Raw genomic sequence first — 16,722 nt, forward strand, 5'->3', positions numbered from 1 at the left:
CTCTCCGAAAAGACTAGCAATTCCCTGCTTAGATTTCAAAAATGTAATTACTAAATTAGCCTTAGTTAACCTAATGAAGCTCTACTATATATACCCCACTTGTAAATAATCAAGGCATGAAATCTTAGATTAGATCAAGCCTCCACATTAATTAGGAGTAGATTAGAATAGATTACTCTTTAATCTTTCCACAAATTACGCATTAATCTCTCCTTAATTATTGTTCAAGTTTGTTACTTTTGGGTAATTGAAGATCATTGGGTTATTATTGGAGGATTGACAACCCTTCATCAATCAATCAAGTTTCTTCTATTATTCCTTGCATTATTATTTTGGAATCTCCATAGGTATAATTCTCTTAATCCTTGTTTTAATTATTGTTAATCTTTCTTACTTGTTCATCATGTTTTACCTTGTTAATATGATTGACAACCTTGCTAGCATGTTCAACATGATAATGAGTGAGTAGTCTCTTAGCTAGGATTAGTGGATAATTAGGGGAAACCAACATGGGATTGATTAATGCTTAATCTAATATGTTTTCTTAATTAAATTGCTTGCTTGTTGTGATGACAACTTTATGCACATCTTATGTTTGATGAAATGCTAAGCCTATGAATCCTTGCATTTATAACCATCTCTTATCTATTCAACTTGACTTGTAAGATATAAACTAACTCGAGTCTTGTTATACCATGCATAGAAGTTGAATAGGAGGAAATTAAGTCGACTTGTAGGTGTTGTACAATCTAATCGATTCGGCTCCGGGACCCAACTCTTCCTATGAATCGTAAGATATAAACCAACTCGGTTCCTTTACAACAATAATTGCTTGCAACTTTGTAAACATGTTTGTATGATAAACACCATGAATCCCCTATGACCCTATGATGTCCTAGCACTTTTAATCAATTGCTTACATCCTTCCTTTTATTGCTTGTTTACTTTATTGCTTTTATTAGTCTAGAACACAACTACAAACCCAAACAAATTGTGACACTAGCATAAATTGAAATAGATAGATTTAGAACCCAAAGCACACCGTCCCATGGATCGACCTCGACTTACCACTTACTAGTTGTTTGTTGAGTATTATAAATGTATTTGATTGGATGTGTGACGACCAACTATTGTCCATCAAAATGGCGCCGTTGCCGGGGATGGTGCTATGTGATTAAGTTCTTACTTGTTTGTCTATTTTGATTTTGCTTTCACCTTGAGGAACTTGTTCTTCAAGGATTGTTCTTACCATTTTTGTGTAGTTTCTATGCTTGTAGTTATTATCTTGTCTTAGCTATGATGGCTCAAGACTTGACATATGGAGTATGTGGTATATTCTTTGAGTATGACTCTGGGTATGAGGAGTTTGAGAAGCAAGTCAACACAAACCTACCTTACTATTTGTACAATGAAAATCCTAACCACTACCCCAATTTTTCCCACCAAAATCACCACATCCAATATCCCCAACAACCACCCACTCAATACCCACTTCATAATGAATTTCAATTGCCACAATACAACCACTTTCACACCCACCCACTGTAACACCCCCATATCCAGAGGAGCCTTAACTAGGCCTTCCTTAGCATATATGGACATTACCGTCTCGGTTGCCCGAGGACAGTGATAAACAAATGTCGATAAAAGAACTATTATGTTATATTACAAGTGACTTAAAACCAACTGATGATACAACGATACAACTCAAAGACTACTCGCTATAACTATCAAATCTCGTGAAGACTCATCCCTGCCCGGACTCCATCTATCAACGATATCAACACCTGCTAAGACAGACTGCTCACCATAAGGGATCACGGCAGACACATAAAACAAGAAGACAACCACACAAGGTCAGAACTGAGATAAAACACAACAAAGCCAACAACAACTAACAACTCAATGTAACACAATCAGCCACACACAAGCACACCCACACCGATCAATCTCCGTCACCGACTGTCCACTGGACCAGCCCTCCCAGTGGGGGACCGCAGCCGTACCCACCAAATCCCCGCTCATCATACCGAGCGATAACCCTGTCCCATTAATGTGCACATCCCCTTCCGTGGCGGGTTCCACGAAGGGCGAAACTAGGGCGTGAAGCCACTCCCGCAAGTGACTCCACTCAGCCGAGAACGCATCTCGAGAACCAGAGACAAACAATCAGAAATCACAATACAACATCAACAACAACCGTCAATACGAATACGACAACACACGACAACCACAATACAACGACAACCACCGACGCACTAGACCATCTACAGAAACTGAGTAGGCGAACCTACCTTTAAGCAACTACAACCAATCCATGCCAACATATGACATATCCAGCAATCAAGCAAAGCCTATAACCACAACACAACATCTATTACTACCAAGCAACCCCTAACTGTAAAGACAAAGATACGGATGATGATGATGACATACCTATAAAGAGAAATCCGGCCAAAAGACCGCTACCTGACTCAAACTATGCTCTCCTAAGGCACAAGGACCTTCAAAAGGCTTCCATGGAGGTTTTATGGTGAAGGGAAGGGAAAGAGGCGACTGAAGGATAGGAGGAATGAGGCGAAAATGGTTTGCGGATTTAACAAAACGCGATTAAAACCCTCGCTGAAAACCCGATACTCGATCGAGTACCACACACACTCGATCGAGTAACCCCCTACTCGATCGAGTAACCACGCTACTCGATCGAGTAGCCTCTACTCTATCGAGTAGCCTCTACTCTATCGAGTACCACTCATAACTCGTAACCCAAGATAGCTTTGTCACGTACTTCTAAAGACTATTCCCGCTCCCAAGGTCAGTCAACGCTGGTCAAAGGTCCCTAAAAGGGCGGGTATTACAGTCTTCCGCCCTTAAAAAGAACTTCGTCCCCGAAGTTCAACTCACCTAACTCAACGCACAAGACACGGAAAGGCACGACATCACTATTCTTCCGACACAAACCACGTACTTCCCTGAAACGCCACCCCCATGTCATCATCATCATTGTCTAACGCTCTATTCATATCGACTCTTACAACTATCATATAACATCATCATTATCAATTGTCACTCTATATGTATACATCCACTTTTACAAATCACCCATCATATATGAGATTACTCCATTCACTAGCAACTACTATCAACACGAGACATATCTCATATCAACTTCATACCGCACGACTATACCACCATGTTACTCAACGACGCAATTCTATTACAACACATTGTACCACAACTAATTCTTTATGACCGTCCTTTAAAACATCCTGTCATATATTCACTTCAACGCATGAATTACTCAACAAACTAAGGTAACCAATTACAACTTCATACAAGCAAAGTGACCAAGGTACTAGAAAATTTTGTAATTAAACAACAAAGTATTATAAACGAACACAACATAAATTTCAAAATCAGCCTTTTTACTTTGCGACATTATTCTTCCCCTCTAAAAAGGAACTTCGTCCCCGAAGTTCACCATCAAAATTACCACATATATTACCTATTACTTGTATCACAACATAAATTAGAACTATATATATATTTTTTTTTATTATGGACATTACTCACTAAGCATATGCGCGTTAAATTAGAAGTCATACACGGACCACCGGAATAACTAGCCGCCGTCGATAAAGCACGTTAATATCGTATGCACAAGCGTAAGAAAAATGTAACTCCGATGAATAGATCGTAATATGGCGGATTTAACATTAAAGCAACAAGAAACCATCGCTACTCCACTATGTGATACGGATATGTATGTAAAACTCAAGCACGACTTCTAACATATGAAAGTAGCGGTTCAAAGGTGTTACTACGCACTAATAACCACGTTAAACATCAAACTTGCACTTATGAAACAATTGAACACTTTTAATTTTTGAAAACTTCTTGTAACAGTGCTACTCGATCGAGTATGTAGTGGTACTCGATCGAGTGCCCTGCTACTCGATCGAGTAGCCCTGAGATCAGAATGTCTCTTTTCTGCCACACCTATAGCTACTCGATCGAGTACAGGGTACTCTGTCGAGTACCTATAGGTCGAAACTCCTGAGAAACCTGCCATAACCACACATATATATACAAAATCGTCACATAACTTGAGTCGGAATGACATCCTGACTCATAAAATCCTGCAACATAGTCAAGTAGTAAATCCGGCCTTATGGTCAAGCATACAAATTCGAAAAAAAATAAAAGGTCCTAACAACCAACAACTACCAACATCCATGACCAACAATCATAAACAAGATAAAGAAACTAGGAGCATCACTCCTCCTGCTGCTGCTGCTGCTGCTCAACCATCAACTCATCTCCTCCACCATCACCTCCCGAGGTGCCCGCTCCCGATGACCCGATGCCTGCATCAACTCCCGCTCCCACTCCCGGGCCTACATGCCATGGGGTCAAACCACCGTAGGGAAAGGACTGAGGCGTCCCCCAAGCTGACTGATCCACTCCGTAAGAGTGGAAAACCCCACTATAGTCCCCAACACCACTCCACCAAACCGGATGCGGTCCCTCGGTCCCTATCCCATGAGTGTACGCCATCTCGTGCATATTCCTGAGTGTCAAAGTAGATGACACTCTCTCTGCCAAGTAGCTAGATCGCGTCTCCGGGGTGTCGAGGTAAGGGTAGCACGGAAAAGGATGCTGCTGCTGCTGTGGCGCTACCGGCCGTGGCCTAGTCTCCGCGGTCCTCTCTCTCACTCTGCGGGGTCCTCGCCCCAACCTGGGTCTCTCTTCCCTGACCGCCGCGTTCTCCCCCTTCTTTGGCTCGGGCATCACCTCTAGAATCGCGTGTTCGATGAGGTAGGTTTGCAACTGGTGGGGCACGTCATCATCCCCCTCCTCCTCGTCAGAGTCAACAGCTGTCACCACCGGCTCTAACGGCTCGGTCGGTGGAAGGTGCTCAGGAGCCGGGATCCCCATCCAACTCACGCCCCATACCCTCCAAGCTAGGCTACCATCAGCCAAAGTTCTCAACCACTTCAGGTCGAGATAGTAATCACGGTCCATAGTAGGCACTGGGGTAGTTAGAGGCACATACTCCGAAGAAGCCTCAAAGGAGGTTAGTTTTTCAGCTAACCGAGTGGCGATAGCGCCACAACTCAAGTACCGGGAAGAGGCATTAGCCATCAAGCCAAGGGCAACACAGGCGATGGAAGGAGCATAAAAGACCACTTTCCTGGCCCGCTCCGGGTTCAAGTAAGACATCAGAAGTAACACCTCATGGTTGTTCAGTTTACTGATATCCGGTCGATCATAAAGGAGGTTCGAGAGGGAACGAAGAAAGATCCTCAATGTGACATGGTGAACATCATTAATCAGCATGTTACTTGAGGTGGGAGCTGGTTTTCTGGTCAGACAAGGCATTAGGCGATAGACACCGCACTCAGCAGGGATATCAGTGATGGAGTCCTTGGGAGGCTTGGCCAACCCAAGGTGAGAAGCAAATTGGTCCATAGAAAGCAAGAAACTGGTGTTCATCAACTGAAACTCAACGGTCTGGGCAGCTGGGTTATAGATAAAGGAGCTCATAAACTCTAAGGTGAGAAAAGGGTAGGAATGTTTCCTCAGCCTATACAACCCCGTAAAACCCAAAGTCTCGAATATGTGATGGACATCCGTCTCTATTCCCAACTCCTCCAAAAGTGTAGTATCTATACACCTCGTCGGCCTCATTTTGCGTTTTTGCAAAACTACAAAACCCTCTCTGTGTTTGAAATCTACAAACACAACAGAAGGGTACTCCGGAACTGCGGGTACCACGGGTCCACTCCCCTCCCCAATCTCAGGCTGTGTCACCCTCCCCCGTTTACTCTGACGGGTCTCTACATTCGGTCTCGGCATCTGTTTCATCATATGATTTAAACAAACTTGTATAAACATGTAAAACATACCATTCACGCAATTGAACTTGGATGCAAACTAAGTACACACTTTCACCAGTAATTTCCCAATTTGATATGCACATTCAGTTTATAGCTACTCATGTTTACTAGTTGTGAAAAGTTTATCATGATGAATACACATGCTCAACAAATTCCGACATCCTAGCATGATTCTAAGGTCACTCCATACACACTCCTAATAACATGTGAGGCATTTGTACAAGCTCATGGAAAAGTAACTTAGGACATATTATCATCATCTTCAATATTAGAAACAAATTACTCAGTTAAACTTGTCAGACGGTCTCTACAGCTGTAATTATTTTGACATATTCTTCATGAATTAACACCACTACTATCATATTGAAGTTCAACCTTTACTTAAACAGTCATATACAACCCCAATTTTCAGATATAACAAACGAATTTCCACTTGGGGCACTTTTAAGACGGAGTTTTAAGGCAACTTTTTAAGGTGATAATCATCAAAATTCACTCTTCAACATGATATAAACAATATATAGTACTCAATTCCATCATCTAATCATTGTAAAACAATTAAAATTCAATTTCGATTTTTGTAAACCCTAGAAATTTCGGTTTCAATTTGGCAATTTCTAGTCTATTTTACAGCAATTTTTCACCAAAAATCAAGAAAGGGGAGCATGTGATTTATATTACAACAATTAAAAGCAACAAATTGACCATATGAATCGAAATTTTCAGGTTATACACTCATCCTCAACAAATTTAAGGCATAAAAACATGTAAATAAGGAAGAAATCATACCTTGATTAAGTAGAAAAGTAAAGAAACGAAATCAAACAAAGAAAATAACCCCAAATTAACCACTACCAACACAAGTTTATGAGAGATTATGAGGGTTTGAGAGCTTAGATCACGAAATAAGAAGAAGGAATGAGAAGAATAGGAAGAAATAAGGGTTTTAAGAAACCCGTGAGGTTCACTTTACAGTAACCTACTCGATCGAGTGTCTAGGGTACTCGATCGAGTACCACCCTACTCGATCGAGTAGGAGCTATTTCATCGAGTATCTGCAGAAATTTTTCCACATCCCGACGTCATAGCTTCCTAACTAGATCAAGTAAGGTATACTCGGTCTAGTAAGCACTCGCACTCGGTCAAGTATAGTTAAGTACTCGTTCAGAAATACGAAGTAACTTGAAAATTCCTGCAAAAACAATATCGCGTGTCGATTCCAAACTAAGTTCGAAGTCGTCACTAGTTACCATGCTCGTTCACGCATTACCATTATTACTCAAGCTTACCATATCGTCTCAACAATTAAGGCTTATGCCATACTATGCTACAACAAATTACCCAACTAGGTTTACCTGCTACCGAGTCATTCATAAGTATAATCACGTTATCATACCTTACTCAAACTTATTTTACCGCATTACTACAAACTCGTGTTCACATCCACATGGAGCATATAATTAACATTAATTCGTTCTTTCACATGTCATACAAATATAATGTATACTCTACATAACAAATTAATCTATCATATCCAAATCCAATTATAAGCACATCATCTTACATAAATCGATTATCACGCAGCGGAAAAATTTCAACAACTCAACAAGGCATATATGCATTACTATATGCTATGTTTCATATTATAATCAACAATTCTATAACCATACCGTTATTAACACTCCTGAAACAAATACCAACACGATTACTATTCATACCATAGCATACACTTCCACATTTTACCACTCTATCAACCACACCCTTGCCACGTTTCTCATACCCATCATATAAACCCACTAATCATGCCAATACTTCACTAAGCACCATCCAAATACAACTACTATACCCACCTCTACGTTAGCAAAGACTCAACCTCAAATGATTCCGACATAACTAACATACACATCACACATATACACACGGACTCCATATAACCATACCATGTGACTGGCTTAAGTATCATGGGGCCAAGATTTTGAAATGAGGGCGCCTTCTCACCCAAAATCTAGCATCAGCGGGGCTCCCATTATATATACACCAGTTTCATTTTATTAGACTCACTACGTTCATTATTTTTATTGGTTACAGGTTCCAAAATCGTCGCTCTGATACCACTTTGTAACACCCCCATGTCCACATGAGCTTTAACTAGGCCTTCCTTAGCATATAAGGACATTACCATCTCGGTTGCCCGAGGACAGTGATAAACAAATGTCGATAAAAGAACTATTATGTTATATTACAAGTGACTTAAAACCAACTGATGATACAACGATACAACTCAAAGACTACTCGCTATAACTATCAAATCTCATGAAGACTCATCCCTGCCCGGACTCCAGCTATCAACGATATCAACACCTGCTAAGACAGACTGCTCACCATAAGGGATCACGACAGACACATAAAACAAGAAGACAACCACACAAGGTAGGTACTGAGATAAAACACAATAAAGTCAACAACAACTAACAACTCAATGTAACACAATCAGCCACACACAAGCACACCCACATCGATCAATATCCGTCACCGACTGTCCACTGGACCAGCCCTGCCAGTGGGGGACCGCAGCCGTACCCACCAAATCCCCGCTCATCATACCGAGCGATAACCCTGTCCCATTAATGTGCACATCCCCTTCCGTGGCGGGTTCCACGAAGGGCGAAACTAGGGCGTGAAGCCACTCCCGCAAGTGACTCCACTCAGCCGAGAACGCATCTCGAGAACCAGAGACAAACAATTAGAAATCACAATACAACCTCAACAACAACCGTCAATACGAATACGACAACATACGACAACCACAATACAACCACAACCACCGACACACTAGACCATCTACAGAAACTGAGTAGGCGAACCTACCTTTAAGCAACTGCAACCAATCCATGCTAACATATGACATATCCAGCAATCAAGAAAAGCCTATAACCACAACACAACATCTATTACTACCAAGCAACCCCTAACTGTAAAGACAAAGATACGGATGATGATGATGACATACCTATAAAGAGAAATCCAGTCAAAAGACCGCTACCCGACTCAAACTATGCTCTCCTAAGGCACAAGGACCTTCAAAAGGCTTCCATGGAGGTTTTATGGTGAAGGGAAGGGAAAGAGGCGACTGAAGGATAGGAGGAATGAGGCGAAAATGGTTTGCGGATTTAACAAAACGCGATTAAAAACCCTCGCTGAAAACCCGATACTCGATCGAGTACCACACACACTCGATCGAGTAACCCCCTACTCGATCGAGTAACCACGCTACTCGATCGAGTAGCCTCTACTCTATCGAGTACGACTCATAACTCGTAACCCAAGATAGCTTTGGCACGTACTTCTAAAGACTATTCCTGCTCCCAAGGTCAGTCAACGCTGGTCAAAGGTCCCTAAAAGGGCGGGTATTACACGCACAACAAGAAGATGAACCCATTCAAAATATGATCCTCCAAATGATGGGAGATCAACACAACTTCTTCAAACAAATGCTAGAGGAAAGCCAAAGGATGGACAATGTCCTTCAAGGCATCGTTGCCCAAGGTGAGGAATTGGAGATTCAAATTGCCCAATTAAAAGAATCCCAAGCAACCACTCCCCACCACTCCTTGGACATTGATCATAAATGTGAATTTGAAGTAGTAACTTTTGACATGGAAAATGAGAAGTGGGAAGAGCCAACCTCCTTGAGCTCTTGTGAGTATGAAAGTGTGATATTCGATGAGGAAGACATGAGGTTGGGTAAGCCGAATACTCTTAGCCTTTGTGAGTATGAGGGTGTGTCCTTTGATGTGAATGTTGAGACGGTGGAGGAAGAATTAAGGAAGAGGAGTGAAGCCCCCATTCATGATTCGTATGAAGATAGCAATGATGATGACGAGCCTAAGGGATGGACATGTAATATCACCTTGCTTTAGGAGCCTATCCTTGAGACATTTGAGATATCCTATCACGAAGAAGAACGTCCTTTCCCTATTTCTAATGAAGACTACTTGACACCTACCATGGAGCCAATGATTGTTGAAGAGGATATGGTGGACCTTCTTCAAAAGGCCAAAGCATCATACAAAAGTTACTTGGTGGAAAAGCTCAAAGAGAAACTTGCACGTGAGGCTACTTGTGGAAATTTGGCATCCACAATGCCAACTTCTAAGGAACTCGATCATCAAAACCGTGACAATTCTCCTTCCACCTTGGAAGGAGTGAAAAATTAAAGTGCTATCATCATCACCAAAATTGAAGAAGAAGTTGGTGAGTGGAAGTCTACGGATGAAAATGATCCGTACTTCGTACCTAGTGTTGACAAGAATCATGGGCTTATTTATTAGAAGCATTGGGAAAGCTCTAGTGCCAAGGACGAGGTGAAACAAATAACTTATGACAAGCTTCCTTGGCCAAATTTCATGTTCAACTGGAGCAACCCATACTTGTGCTTATTTGGAGCTTGTTCACAAGCTTTCGATCTTCTATTGAGAGCCTTGAGCTCTATGGACAAGAATTTCTACAAATTGAACTACTTTGGTGGAGTCCTATCTCAAACCACCATTTGCAAGATATTTCTTGAAACCGTACTTTGTATAATATTGTACATTTTTGCATTTTTATTTTCTTGCATGAGAGTAGTGAGAGAGAGTTTTCTTACATTTTTATTGAGCAAAATTTCAGAAAAAGATAAGGAGGAACATCAAATTTGTGAAAGGGTATGATTTTTGCAAAGAAAAGAAAGAAAAGGAAGAAAAACAGTGGAAAGACGCTCGTCGCGAGGGCTGGACGTCCAAAGCCCTCACCAGATTACTGTTCATCGCTGTCAAAGAATCCGAGCGGATTGTGCCAAAGACGCTCGTCTTCAATGAAGACGCTCGTATTATCCTCGGGACGCTCGCCTTGAAAGGCACCTGAAGAAAAGTTTTTAAACTGTACCAAAATCCGAGCGGATTTTTGAGAAACCGCTCGTCTAAGTTCAGACGCTCGTCCAAAACAGAAGACGCTCGTCTTCAGCCTACTTCAGAAATTGCAAAGATCCTGTCACGAAATCCGAGCGGATTTCTTGTAAGACGCTCGGATTCTGGTGTGGAAAGATGCTCGTCCCGCAACAAAGACGCTCGGATTCTAGTATTTTTCTCGAATCATCCGCCCAGGCCCCACCCTTATCCGCTCGACTTCCCCCTTTTTCTATAAAAACACCCCCTTTCTCCCTCATTTCCTCACCTTATCTAACCCTAAATCGCTCATCTTCATCCCCAAAAACACTCTCCTCACAACAAAAGCCAACAAAAACCCCCAATCTCCAAGTTCAAGACGATGAATCTCAAGGGCAAGGCTAAGAAATTTGTTGAATCCGGTAGGAAGCGCAAGGGTTCATCCTCCTCATATCCACAAGAAATGTTGCAACCAAGGAACTTCCGCCCCCTCATGAGAGGAGGAATAGAGCAACTTGAGTACTTCCAAGAGGTACTCTTCGCCTCCGATGCACACCGCAAGAAGTATGTGGAATTGCTAGGTAAGAACTATGAACCCACTCAATTTATCGACACTAAGGTGTTAGAAAATCTTGGGATAAGATACAAAACCGAGATGTTCTTCGATGGCGTAGGGATTGGAAAACTTTTCCATGCCCATGAGGAGACGTACCTTAGTCTCACCCTGGAGTTTTTGAGTAGCCTTCGTATTGTCACAAACACTATAGCCAATGTGAGCATGGAGTTTAGGTTGTGAAACCTAGACCATAGCCTTACACTTGATCAATTTGCTCACATTTTCGGTCTTGTTGTGCCAACCGACTATACCGATAAACCCACCGATTTCAAGGTGGACCTACTTTGGAAGGCTATTTCCGGGAGGGATTTTTCCAACCTCAAGCAATGTTATACCTTTGCCATCCAACACCCGGTGATTCGGATCACCGAACGTTTTATAGCCGGCACCCTCAATGGGAGGTATGAACAAGATAGGTGCATTCTCATTGATTTAACATTCCTTAAGTCCTATTTAAATGTTCGGGGAACGAGGCGCTATAACTTCAATACCCCCCTTGATATACTTACAAGGTTCTATGACTTTTCTCAAGGGAGCACCCAACTCAAGACCTTCGTAATGGGAGGTCTAATTACCATTTTGGCTAACTACCTTTGCCCTGGGTTCAATTCCCGTGGGAATTATGTTCCTCTTGAGGGGAGCACTTTGATTGATGAGGATGCCGTTTTTAACCACCACCGGTGGTGTGCCTACACTCAAGAAGGGAGTGTAGAATGGTTCACAAAAGGGTGCACCTCCATCGTTCTTTCGGGGTGGAATATACCGGGCACCGACCCAAGATTGAGCCCGTATTCCCCTAGGACAAGCTACCTCCTTGATATCCAAATCATTGGCAATCCCCCTCAAAGGGAAGAAGCACCTCGCCAACCGCAATTAACTCGTGGGATACCGGCAAGGCCTACTCCCCCACCTTCATATGTGCCTATCCCACCATACCCTGCTCCTTATACACAATTCCGGCCGGAAATCCACAATACCCCGGGTATTAATGACTTGATGAACCTTATGAATAGAGTTGACATCGGGGTACATGAAGGGAGGGTCGACAACTACTTGGCCCTTTATCCCCAATACTATCAAATGGCTCAACAAGGGTATATTGACCCTAATGGCCCTAAGCCCTCTTGGGCCTAACCACGCCTTTTGTTCCCTAATCAAGGGGACCAAGCCGGGAATTTTGGTGTCTAAGGTGGAGGATACTCGGGTCAAGGAGGAGGGTATGACCAAGGAGGAAGCTCCCACCGGTATGGCTACCCCCAACATGATAAGGATGATGACGAGTGAAAGAGGCTTACCTCATCACCTCCATTTGTATGATACTTTCCTCTCTCCCTCTCTCTTTTGTATATACATTGCATTTAGTGTAGCTTTCACTTGCACTTATATTATATTTCATATTGCATTTACATTAGTTAGTTCATATAGTGTAGTTGCATTGTAATATATCTCACATGATTCATGTAGATAGTTGCATATAGACTAGAATTCATGCATAGTCACTAATGGCCAATCCTATTCTTTTCTACACTAGAAATAGTGTTTAAATCGGTTTGGGGAGGTTTGTGTGGGGTAATATCCGTATAAGACCCTCTAAATTTAGGACTATAACGTAAATTCAACATGAGATTATCGTCATAAAACATAAATACAATAGAGAAACGATAAGGAACAAGAAATAACCTCGGGTCCTTTATAGTGCGGCGTAAAGAACAGAAATCAACAGAGATTTCCTCCTAATTGTTGCACCCAAGATTTGTCCGAGATATGCCCTTGTGCTAGAAGTTGTTCTCTGATTGCCTTGCAATATTGAGAGAACTTGTTGTGAGGTTTTCGAGATGTGAGATCTAGGTTTCAGAGAGAAAATGTCTCCAAAACCCTAGTTTTCTGTAAAATGAATTGTCTCGGTCAAAAGGAGAGGGAGTCTCTCCTTTTGTTAACCTCGGCCAGCCGTGGGTTTGCATGGGGAAGTGGGCTTCCACTTCCTCTTAATTTTACCTCGTGGACCGGCTCATAAATTGCTAAATGTATATGACGCGGTTTATTATAAATCGTCATCGGTTATCGGCTATTAAAACATCAACTAATAACACGGGTTAGTTGAAGTATTAATACATGTCCGACAAAAACGATATTGTATAATTAATTCAATATACATTAATTAAATATAAAACGCTCATATTTAATTTTACGAATTAACTGGTTAATTCGCCTTAGCCCATAATATTTAATCCGTATTAAATATAATATCTCAACATCACATTTTGACTAATTACTAGTCAAATAACTCGGACTAACTGGTTAGTCAATTTTGGCATCTACATGATCTTGTATTTTCATACGGTCACATCTCTCGAACGTATCCTATAGGTGTGACTTTTAGGGACCAGTTGATCACCGCCATCTGTATGACAATAACGTCAAACTTATCTAGCAAGCCAACCGTTATTGATAAACGTGGATCAGCTGATAATAATACCAAAAGTATGCCCTTTGATCCTTTTAGAGGTTTATAAGTCCTTGCACTAACTGTTAAGGACACCAACCCCAACAAGCTCCCACTTGTCCGTACAAGTGCATGTGCAATGACGTTATCCGCACTAACTGGAGGACACAAGCTCCAACAAACTCCCACTTGTCCGTACAAGTGTATGTGCGATAACCGATTCTCATATTCATTTAAAATTTCTCCCACTCAATGTAAAACAATTTGCAGATCCGGATCCACAAAGGTCGTATTTTACAATCGATCTGTATCTAGAGTGGTTTCCCCGACTAGAGAGTAACTCAACTGATAAAACGAATCCGTATCTGAGCATGGCCATGCATTTCGATTCTGACTCCTCGAGTGGCCCTGAGAAATATCGAGTACCCGATAAAGGCTGAATATTTCCTTCAACTCGAACTCCTTCCGATCTAAGCGCAACATGAAATGACCCAGAAAAAATCTACTTGGCCCCTGTTACGGATGACCGTGAGAAAGAAACCAAAGTCACCCAAAATCTGCCTTAGTCTCAAGAGACAGTCGATAGTCAAAAGAATCGACTCTTAGGATCACCATGGAGGTCCTATCCACGACCGGGCAACGAATGTTATAAAACATTTAGGACTCCACGTCGATGTCACAATTGTGTCCTACGAAATATCCGTATAAATCGCCTCTGTGATTGGTCAGTCAACCGGTTGACTGATGGCTCGTTGAACCCACCATCAACCAACGTCACAAAATAATTGCCAGAGTTATTAGCTCATGTGGGCAATTAAGGACTGAAAGATATAATGTTCGTTCAGTTCACTTTGTGGTGTTCAAAATTGTCGTACAATTCCACATGAAAAACAAAATATATATATATAAAATATATAAAATATCAAAACGATGATGTCGTATAGAGTACAAAAGAGAATGAATCTAATCCATAAAAGAGTACTACAACTTAGGAACACGTTTAATTCCCATGGAATTAACATGCCCTTCATGCTTATCTTGTCGTAATGGTTTAGTGAGAGGATCTGCTATGTTATCATCAGTAGCAATCTTTTCTATCACTACTTCCTTTTGCTCCACGTAATCTCGGATTAGATGAGCTTTCCGTTGTACATGTCTAGACTTGTTGCTAGACTTTGGCTCCTTAGCTTGGAAGATGGCACCACTATTGTCGCAATAGATGGTGATCGGGTCATTCGAACTAGGCACTACAGAGAGCCCATGTAAGAATTGACGCATCCATATCGCTTCCTTTGTAGCTTCGCACGCAAAGATAGTACTCGGACTCGGTCGTAGAATCTGCTTAACAGTTTGTTTTGAACTCTTCCACCGATCAGCAGCGCCATTAAGAGTAAAAACGAATCCAGACCGAGATTTCGAGTCATCTCGATCCGTTTGGAAGCTAGCATCTGCGTAGAATCGGTTGCGCATAGCTTTTGAGAGCCTCCATAAGTCAATGCCCAATCTTTAGTCCTCCGTAGGTACTTAAGAATGTTCTTGACAAATGCCACCCAATGTGGTTCACCTGGATGTTGTTGGAATCGACTTGTCATACTCAATGCATATGCCATGTCCGGACGTGTGCATATCATGGCATACATGATTGATCCTATAGCCGAGGCATAAGGAATCCGTGTCATGCGCTCTTTCTCTTCCGGTGTCTCGGTGCCCGAGATCGACTCAAATGCACCCCTGGAGCTATAGGAAGGAACCCCTTCTTGGAGTTAGTCATCTTTGAATCTCTCTAGGACTTTGTCTATGTAAGACTCCCGATCGAGAGATAACATCCGTCGTGATCTATCTCGATAGATACGGATGCCTAGAATTCTTTGTGCCTCTCCCGGATCTTTCATCTGGAAATGGTTTTTCAACCATACTTTCACCGAAGTTAAGAGAGGTATGTCATTCCCAATCGGGAGTATGTCGTCAACATACAATATTAGGAAGACAATCTTGCTCCCACTCGACTTGATATATAAACATGGTTCCTCGACCGATCGAGTAAATCCATTTTCTTTAATCACTTGGTCGAAGCGATGATTCCAACTCCGAGATGCTTGCTTAAGTCCATAAATGGAACGCTTAAGTTTGCATACTTTCTTAGGATGTTGTGGATCGATGAAACCTTCGGGTTGTACCATGTACAACTCTTCCTCCAAAAACCGTTTAAGAAGGCGGTTTTCACGTCCATTTGCCAAATTTCATAGTCATGAAAAGCGGCGATCGCTAAGATAATCCGAATGGAACGCAGCATGACTACGGGTGCGAAAATTTCATCGTAGTGCAAACCTGGCACTTGGGTGAAACCTTTAGCAACTAGTCGTGCTTTATAGATATCTTGTTGACCTTCCACAGAATGCTTTATCTTGTAAAGCCATTTGCATTGAAGGGGACGAACCTTAGCAGGTAAGTCAACAAGATCCCACACGTTGTTCTCATACATGGAGTCCATCTCGGATTGCATGGCCTCAAGCCATAGCTTTGAGTCAGAACTAGTCATGGCACCTTTATAGGTTGCGGGTTCACTACTCGTTAAGAGTAGAACGTCATCTATGTCATGTTCCTCGACCATACCAATGTATCTGTCCGGAGGAATAGAGACTCTTCCCGACCTCCTAGGTTCCTCAGGAATATTCACCGCAGCCGGGATTGAAGGAACAGGTTCCTCCAATTGTTGCTCGGTGTTTGGTTCAGGAATCTCCGACAGGTCGAAGGTTCTATCACTGTTTGCATTCTCGAGAAATTCCTTCTCTAAGAATGTCGCACTAGCCGCAACAAAAACGCGTTGTTCGGTTGGCGAAT

The sequence above is a fragment of the Silene latifolia genome, chromosome 1, assembly GCF_048544455.1.
Source record: "Silene latifolia isolate original U9 population chromosome 1, ASM4854445v1, whole genome shotgun sequence".
NCBI classification, from domain to species: Eukaryota; Viridiplantae; Streptophyta; class Magnoliopsida; order Caryophyllales; family Caryophyllaceae; genus Silene; species Silene latifolia.